This window comes from Triticum urartu, chromosome 3, assembly GCF_003073215.2.
Source record: "Triticum urartu cultivar G1812 chromosome 3, Tu2.1, whole genome shotgun sequence".
In the NCBI taxonomy this organism is placed as follows: Eukaryota; Viridiplantae; Streptophyta; class Magnoliopsida; order Poales; family Poaceae; genus Triticum; species Triticum urartu.
The window spans coordinates 588,389,538-588,398,772 of NC_053024.1; the positions used below are offsets into that span (position 1 = coordinate 588,389,538).

At 39.7% G+C, this 9,235-nt stretch overlaps 1 long non-coding RNA gene across 1 annotated transcript; it reads right to left on the reverse strand.

Annotated features, from left to right (window-relative positions):
- Positions 1-364: 364 nt before the first annotated feature.
- On the reverse strand, positions 365-1,116 carry LOC125548773. The gene is made up of 2 exons (XR_007301163.1): positions 934-1,116; positions 365-530 (listed from the first exon to the last, which is right to left on the reverse strand). It is a non-coding gene; the product is annotated as an uncharacterized LOC125548773 (long non-coding RNA).
- Positions 1,117-9,235: the final 8,119 nt, after the last annotated feature.

Below are 9,235 nucleotides of genomic sequence, written 5' to 3' on the forward strand. Positions count from 1 at the left end.
GGCACAAATAAAATGGAGTCGGGCAATCAGATAGTATACAAAAATTACGCAGTTTCTGCTCATTTGAGCTGTGACGCTTAACTTCCCATATATCTTGATCATCGTCTTCATGATCCTTTATTGATGTACCAAAGGAAGTTTATCCCAACAATATAGTAGGGTAACATGATACTGACTGATGTTCAAAGTAGCCATATCTATTTATGTGTGATGAAAAAGTATTTACCGAAAATAGCATTATGTCTTGATTCATAAATTAGATACTTGAGCAGAAGGACATGTAGATCAACGACCCAGCAAAGCTTAGTGAACAGAGAGTCAGAGATGAGCAGCAACTGCAAGAAAATATAAAATCGAAGTGTTGTAACTTAAACTAAGTATACAATATAAAATAGACAACCTGTATTGTTGATGATATGTCAAATATATTTAGCTTGCTCGAGAAAGCAACAAAATGATTTATGTCATCTCATACATTCGCTTGTACTTTGTTTCAACATCCGAAAACCGCTTTCAATATCTTCTGCATACTGCAAGGCAATATAAAAAAGGTCAAATGCTAGACAAAGTGAACTCGATCATTATGATTTATATTAAACCTTCTTTGGTCCTCTTAAAACAAACGTCTCATGATTGTAGTCCTGAACATATTGAATGTTTCCGTATAACTGAATATTGCATTTCATACTTTATTCTTCTCAATTCCTAAGTAGTGCACAAATGACAGTACATGGTCCAGCAACGATAACAGATCCACACCTTTGAAGAAAATCAAGGAAAATGGCCCTTCCGTATCATTACCAAACCCGATTGAAAATAGAAGCCTACAGTATATAACTTTGAAGATAAATATCCCACAGGACCATGTCTATATGTTGCATCTACAACAGTTAACGTCAGATCAACTTGTAGCCTAATTGTCCTACAGCTTACCTCAAAAGGACGGATGCGTAGGGGCAGTTACAGCAATCGATCCACCTCCTTTCCTAGGTACTCCTCCACAAAGGCTGTATAGCAAGGATTGGAAACGCATAAAACTCCTGAACGCAATGCGTTGTCAGCAGATTTGGTCCGAAGAGACCTCTACCGGTCGGCAGAGCACCCACGGGAGAGGCAAACACCTGAACAGCTTGGCGGAAGAGCGGACGCACAGTTCACAGCCAGGTCGCCCGGGCGCTTCTCGCGGAGTGGCTTGCCGAGGCCACATGTGGCAGCGTCGACGGGGGCCGGGGTACTATCGATGGGGTCTGGGCGACGTCACCGAGATTGTGTGGTCGACTCCCCATGGTCGGAGCGGATGGGGAGCGCAGCACCGTGACGGGGCTACTACCTCGCTCGCCGGCAGTGGCTCACTAATCTCGCATCGCTTCGTTCACCGGGGCACTCTCAATTGAGGAGGGTCGGCATAATGGATGGAGGCTGGTGGTGGATTTTTAAGATTTGGGTGACTCGTCGGTTGCTAAACAATAATTATGAAGCCGAAAGGTCAAGCGAACAGAGAACTTACCTGAGTGGAACTTGGCATAGATTTAAAGTTTTAATTGTCTCGTAGTGTAGTGCTGATGTGGCGGCAGCTCATGGTCGGGTCCTCCTGTAAGATAGTAACCGAATGCTGATGTGGAAGGGTTGCTGAGGTGGATAGCTTGCATGCGAAGAGAAATAAGATAGTGGGGATCAACTATTTAGGTATTATAAATTCTTTTTGCAGATGATTAATAGATAAATTCCTCATGTCCAGCAATTTATTTTAGAATTTTTGGGGTTCCAGATCTTGCGCTAGCTACAGATTATTACAGACTGTTCTGTTTTTGACAGATTTTGTTTTTCGTGTGTTGTTTGCTTATTTTGATGAATCTATGGCTAATAAAATAGTTTATAAACCATAAAGAAGTTGGAATACAGTAGGTATAACACCAATATAAATAAAAAATGAGTTCATTACAGTACCTTGAAGTGATCTTTTATTTTATTTCGCTAACGGAGCTCACGATATTTTCTACTTTAAGTTTTCTCTTGTGAAGTTTTCAAGTTTTGGGTAAAGATTTGATGGATTATGAAACAAAGAGTGGCAAGAGCCTAAGCTTGGGGATGCCCATGGCACCCCCAAGATAATCTAAGGACACCTAAAAGACAAAGCTTGGGGATGCCCCGGAAGGCATCCCCTCTTTCGTCTACTTCTATCGGTAACTTTACTTGGAGCTATATTTTTATTTACCACATGATATGTGTTTTGTTTGGAGCGTCTTGTATGATTTGTGTCTTTGCTTGTTAGTTTACCACAATCATCCTTGTTGCACACACCTTTTGAGAGAGACATACATGATTTGGAATTTGTTAGAATACTCTATGTGCTTCGCTTATATCTTTTGAGTTATATAATTTTGCTCTAGTACTTCACTTATATCCTTTTAGAGCACGGTGGTGGATTTGTTTTATAAAAACTGTTGATCTCTCATGCTTCACTTAGATTATTTTGAGAGTCTTAAATAGCATGGTAATTTGCTTAAAATCCTAATATGCTTGGTATACAAGATTAATAATAAAACTTTCTTATGAGTGTGTTGAATACTACGATAAGTTTGATGCTTGATAATTGTTTTGAGATATAGAGATGGTGATATTAAAGTCATGCTAGTTGAGTAGTTGTGAATTTGAGAAATGCTTGTGTTGAAGTTTGTGATTCCTGTAGCATGCACGTATGGTGAACCGTTATGTGATGAAGTCGGAGCATGATTTATTTTTTGATTGCCTTCATTATGAGTGGCGGTCGGGGACGAGCGATGGTCTTTTCCTACCAATCTATCCCCCTAGGAGCATGCGCGTAATATTTTGCTTTGATAACTTGTAGATTTTTGCAATAAGTATATGATTTCTTTATGACTAATGCTGAGTCCATGGATTATACACACTCTCACCCTTCCACCTTTGCTAGCCTCTCTAATACCGCACACCTTTCGCCGGTATCATACACCCACCATATACCTTCCTCAAAACAGCCACCATACCTACCTATTATGGCATTTCCATAGCCATTCCGAGATATATTGCCATGCAACTTTCCACCGTTCCATTTATTATGACACACTCCATCATTGACATATTGCTTAGCATGATCATGTAGTTGACACCGTATTCGTGGCAAAGCCACCATTCATAATTCTTTCATACATGTCACTCATGAGTCATTGCATATCCCGGTACACCGCCGGAGGCATTCACATAGAGTCATATTTTGTTCTAAGTATCGGTTTGTAATTGTTGAGTTGTAAGAAAAATAAAACTGTGATGATCATCATTATTAGAGCATTGTCCCAGTGAGAAAATGATGATGGAGACTATGATTCCCCCACAAGTCGGGATGAGACTCCGGACGAAAAATAAATAAAACAGGCCAAAGAAGCCCAAATAAAAAAAGAGAAAGAAAAGAGGCCATAAAAAAGAGAAAAGGTCCAAATAAAAAAATGAGAGAAAAAGAGAGAAGGGACAATGTTATTATCCTTTTACCACACTTGTGTTTCAAAGTAGCACCATGATCTCCATAGTAGAGAGTATCTCATGTCATCACTTTCATATACTAGTGGGAATCTTTCATTATAGAACTTGGCTTGTATATTCCAATGATGGGCTTCCTCAAAATTGCCCTAGGTCTTCATGAGCAAGCAAGTTGGATGCACACCCACTTATTTTCTTTTTGAGCTTTCATATACTTATAGCTCTAGTGCATCCGTTGCATGGCAATTCCTACTCACTCACATTGATATCTATTGATGGGCATCTCCATAGCCCGTTGATACGCCTAGTCGATGTGAGACTATCTTCTCCCTTTTTGTCTTCTCCACAACCACCACTCTATTCCACCTTTAGTGCTATATCCATGGCTCACGCTCATGTATTGGCTTGTCATCGGGGTTGTGCATGATTTAAATATTTTGTGTGGTGAAGATAGAGCATAGCCAGTCTATATGATTTTGTAGGGATAACTTTCTTTAGCCATGTTATTTTGAGAAGACATAATTGCTTTGTTAGTATGCTTGAAGTATTATTATTTTTATGTCAATATGAACTTTTGTTTTGAATCTTTCAGATCTGAATATTCATACCACAATTAATAAGAATTACATTAAAATTATGCCAAGTAGCACTCCGCATCAAAAATTCTGTTTTTATCATTTACCTACTCGAGGACGAGCAGGAATTAAGCTTGGGGATGCTTGATACGTCTCTAACGTATCTATAATTTTTGATTGCTCCATGCTATATTATCTACTGTTTTGGACATTGTTGGGCTTTATTATCCACTTTTATATTATTTTTGGGACTAACCTATTAACCGGAGACCCAGCCCAGAATTGTTGTTTTTGCCTGTTTTAGGGTTTCGAAAAAAAAAGAAATATCAAATGGAGTCCAAACAGAATGAAACCTTCGGGAACGTGATTTTCTCAACGAATAAGATCAGAGAGACTTGGACCCTACGTCAAGAAATAAAACAGGAGGCCACGAGGTAGGGGGGCGCCCCCACCCCCACCAGGCACGCCCTCCACCCTCGTGGGCCCCCTGTTGCTCCACCGACGTACTCCTTCCTCCTATATATATCCACGTACCCCCAAACGATCAGAACAGGAGCCAAAACCCTAATTCCACCATCGTAACTTTCTGTATCCACAAGATCCCATCTCGGGGCCTGTTCCGGAGCTCCGCCGGAGGGGGCATCGATCACGAAGGGCTTCTACATCAACACCATAGCCTCTCCGATGAAGTGTGAGTAATTTACCTCAGACCTACGGGTCCATAGTTAGTAGCTAGATGGCTTCTTCTCTCTTTTTGGATCTCAATACAATGTTCTCCCCCTCTTTTGTGGAGGTCTATTTGATGTAATCTTCTTTTTGCGGTGTGTTTGTTGAGACCGATGAATTATGGGTTTATGATCAAGTCTATCTATGAATAATATTTGAATCTTCTCTGAATTCTTTTATGTATGATTGGTTATCTTTGCAAGTCTCTTCGAATTATCAGTTTGGTTTGGCCTACTAGATTGATCTTTCTTGCAATGGGAGAAGTGCTTAGCTTTCGGTTCAATCTTGCGGTGTCCTTTCCCGGTGACAGTAAGGGCAGCAAGGCACGTATTGTATTGTTGCCATCGAGGATAACAAGATGGGGTTTTCTTCATATTGCATGAGTCTATCCCTCTACATCATGTCATCTTGCTTAAGGCGTTACTCTGTTTTTAACTTAATACTCTAGATGCATGCTGGATAGCGATCGATGAGAGGAGTAATAGTAGTAGATGCAGGCAGGAGTCGGTCTAGTTGTCTCAGACGTGATGCCTATATACATGATCATACCTAGATATTCTCATAACTATGCTCAATTCTGTCAATTGCTCAACAGTAATTTGTTCACCCACCGTAGAATACTTATGCTCTCGAGAGAAGCCACTAGTGAAACCTATGGCCCCTGGGTCTATCTCTATCATATTGATCTCCTACTACTTAGTTGTTTCCTTTGCTATTTACTTTGCCTTTATTTTACTTTGCATCTTTTATCATAAAAATACCAAAAATATTATCTTATCATATCTATCAAATCTCACTCTCGTAAGTGGCTGATACGTCTCCAACGTATCTATAATTTTTGATTGCTCCATGCTATATTATCTACTGTTTTGGGCATTATTGGGCTTTATTATCCACTTTTATATTACTTTCGGGACTAACCTATTAACCGGAGGCCTAGCCCAGATTTGTTGTTTTATGCCTATTTCAGTGTTCTGAAGAAAAGGAATATCAGACGGAGTCGAAACGGAACGAAATCAACTAGAGAAGTTATTTTTGGAATGAAAGCCACCCGATGGACTTGGACCCCACGTCAAGGAAGGAAGGAGGAGCTCACGAGGGTAGGGGCGCGCCCACCCCCCTGGAGCGCGCCCCCTGCCTCATGGGGCCCTCGTGGCTCCCCTGACGTACTTCTTCCGCCTATATAACTCCACGTACGCTAAAACTTCCAAACAGACATTAGATTGGGAGTTCCGCCGCCAGAAGCCTCCGTAGCCACCGAAAACCAATCTAGACCCGTTCCGGCACCCTGCCGGAGGGGGCAATCCCTCTCCGGTGGCCATCTTCATCATCCCGGTGCTCTCCATGACGAGGAGGGAGTAGTTCTCCCTCGGGGCTGAGGGTATCTACCAGTAGCTATGTGTTTGATCTCTCTCTCTCTCTCGTGTTCTTGAGATGATACGATCTTGATGTATCGCGAGCTTTGCTATTATATTTGGATCCTATGATGTTTCTTCCCCCCTCTACTCTCTTGTAATGAATTGAGTTTTCCCCTTGAAGTAATCTTATCGGATTGAGTCTTTAAAGATTTGAGAACACTTGATGTATGTCTTGCCGTGGATATCTGTGGTGACAATGGGATATCACGTGATTCACTTGATGTATGTTTTGGTGATCAACTTGCGGGTTCCGCCCATGAACCTATGCATAGGGGTTGGCACACGTTTTCGTCGTGATTCTCCGGTAGAACTTTGGGGCACTCTTTGAGGTCCTTTGTGTTGGTTGAATAGATGAATCCGAGATTGTGTGACGCATCTCGTATAATCATACCCACGGATACTTGAGGTGACATTGGAGTATCTAGGTGACATTAGGGTTTTGGTTGATTTGTGTCTTAAGGTGTTATTCTAGTACGAATTCTAGGGTTGTTTGTGACACTTATAGGAATAGCCCAACGGATTGATTGGAAAGAATTACTTTGAGGTGGTTTCATACCCTACCATAATCTCTTCGTTCGTTCTCCGCTATTACTGACTTTGGAGTGACTCTTTGTTGCATGTTGAGGGATAGTTATGTGATCCAATTATGTTAGTATTGTTGAGGGAACTTACACTAGCGGAAGTATAAACCCTAGGCCTTATTTCCACACATTGCAATACCGTTTACGCTCACTTTTATCATTCGTTACCTTGCTGTTTTTATTATTTCAGATTACAAATACCTTTATCTACTAGCCATATACCACTTGTATCACCATCTCTTCGCCAAACTAGTGCACCTATACAATTTACCATTGTATTGGGTGTGTTGGGGACACAAGAGACTCTTTGTTATTTGGTTGCAGGGTTGCTTGAGAGAGACCATCTTCATCCTACGCCTCCTACGGATTGATAAACCTTAGGTCATCCACTTGAGGGAAATTTGCTACTGTCCTACAAACCTCTGCACTTGGAGGCCCAACAACGTCTACAAGAAGAAGGTTGTGTAGTAGACATCAAGCTCTTTTCTGGCGTCATTGCCGGGGAGGTGAGTGCTTGAAGGTATATCTTTAGATCTTGCAATCGAGTCTGTTAGTTTCTTGTTTTATCACTAGTTTAGTTTATAAAAGAAAACTACAAAAAATGGAATTATGGATGCCTCATATGCTTCATCTTTTTAATGTCTTTCGTGAGAATAAGGATTCCGATAATTGTGCTCAAGTGCTAGAAGAAGAATGCATTAGAATGTTTGGCACTAAATATTTGAATGATGAGCATGATTGCAATGTTGTTAGTATGAATTCCTTGAATACACATAATGCTAATGATATGCAAAGCCACAAGCTTGGGGAAGCTATGTTTGATGAAGATGATATTTTTTGTTCCCCAAGTTTTGATGAGCAAATTTATTATGATGAAAGCATGCCTCCTATTTATGATGATTATATTGATGAAAGTGGATTTGGAGAGGTCATGACTTTATTTTGTGATAAATCCACTATTCCGGAAGAGGTTCCAATTGATTATGGGAACAAAGTTGCTATCTATGATGATTATTGTGATGACACGTATGATTTAAAGAATAATGATAACCATGAAACTTGTCATCTTGATCTTAATTCTCAATCACATGATAGTTACTTTGTTGAGTTTGCTCCCACTGTTATTTATGAGAAGAATTTTGCTTATGTGGAGAGTAGTAAATTTTCTATGCTCGTAGATCATGAAAAGAATGCTTTAGGTGCTGGTTATATTGTTGAATTCATTCATGATGCTACTGAAAATTATTATGAGGGAGGAACATATGCTTGTAGGAATTGCAATAATATCAAGTTTCCTCTCTATGTGCTTAAAGTTTTGAAGTTATGCTTGTTTTGCTTTCCTATGCAAGTTGATTATTGTTCCCACAAGTTGTTTGCTCACGAAATCCCTATGCATAGGAAGTGGGTTAGACTTAAATGTGCTAGTAATATTCTTCATGATGCTCTCTTTATATTTCAATTCTTATCTTTTATGTGAGCATCGTTAAAATCATCATGCCTAGCTAGGGGCGTTAAACGATAGCGCTTGTTGGGAGGCAACCCAACTTTATTTTTGTTCCTTACTTTTTGTTCCTGTTTAGTAATAAATAATTCATCTAGCCTCTGTTTAGATGTGGTTTTATGCTTTTAATTAGTTTTTATGCCAAGTAGAACCTTTGGGAAGACTTGGGGAAAGTCTTGTTGATCATGCTGTAAAAAACAGAAACTTTAGCGCTCACGAGAATTTATGACATTTTTATTTGGAGAGTGCTATTTAGTTAATTATTTTTGAAGATGATTAATATATAAATTCCTCAGGTCCAGCAATTTATTTGATAATTTTATGAGTTCCAGAAGTATACGTTTGATCCAGATTACTACAGACTGTTCTGTTTTTGACAGATTCTGTTTTCTATGTGTTGTTTGCTTATTTTGATGAATCTATGGCTAGTAAAATAGTTTATAAACCATAGAGAAGTTGGAATACAGTAGGTTTAACACCAATATAAATAAATAATGAGTTCATTACAGTACCTTTAAGTGGTGTTTTGTTTTCTTTCGCTAACGGAGCTTACGAGTTTTCTGTTAAGTTTTGTGTTGTGAAGTTTTCAAGTTTTGGGTAAGGATTCGATGGACTATGGAATAAGGAGTGGCAAGAGCCTAAGCTTGGGGATGCCCAAGGCACCCCAAGGTAATATTCAAGGATAACCAAGAGCCTAAGCTTGGGGATGCCCCGGAAGGCATCCCCTCTTTTGTCTTCGTTCATCGGTAACTTTACTTGGAGCTATATTTTTATTCACCACGTGATATGTGTTTTGCTTGGAGCGTCAATTTATTTTGTTAGGATTTGCTTGCTGTTATTTAGAACAATGTTTTGCATATTTTATTTCAATAAAAGTGGCATTGGTAGCCTTTACTATGCCTATGTTACAAGTATACATGTTGCTGTTTGAAAACAGAAAGT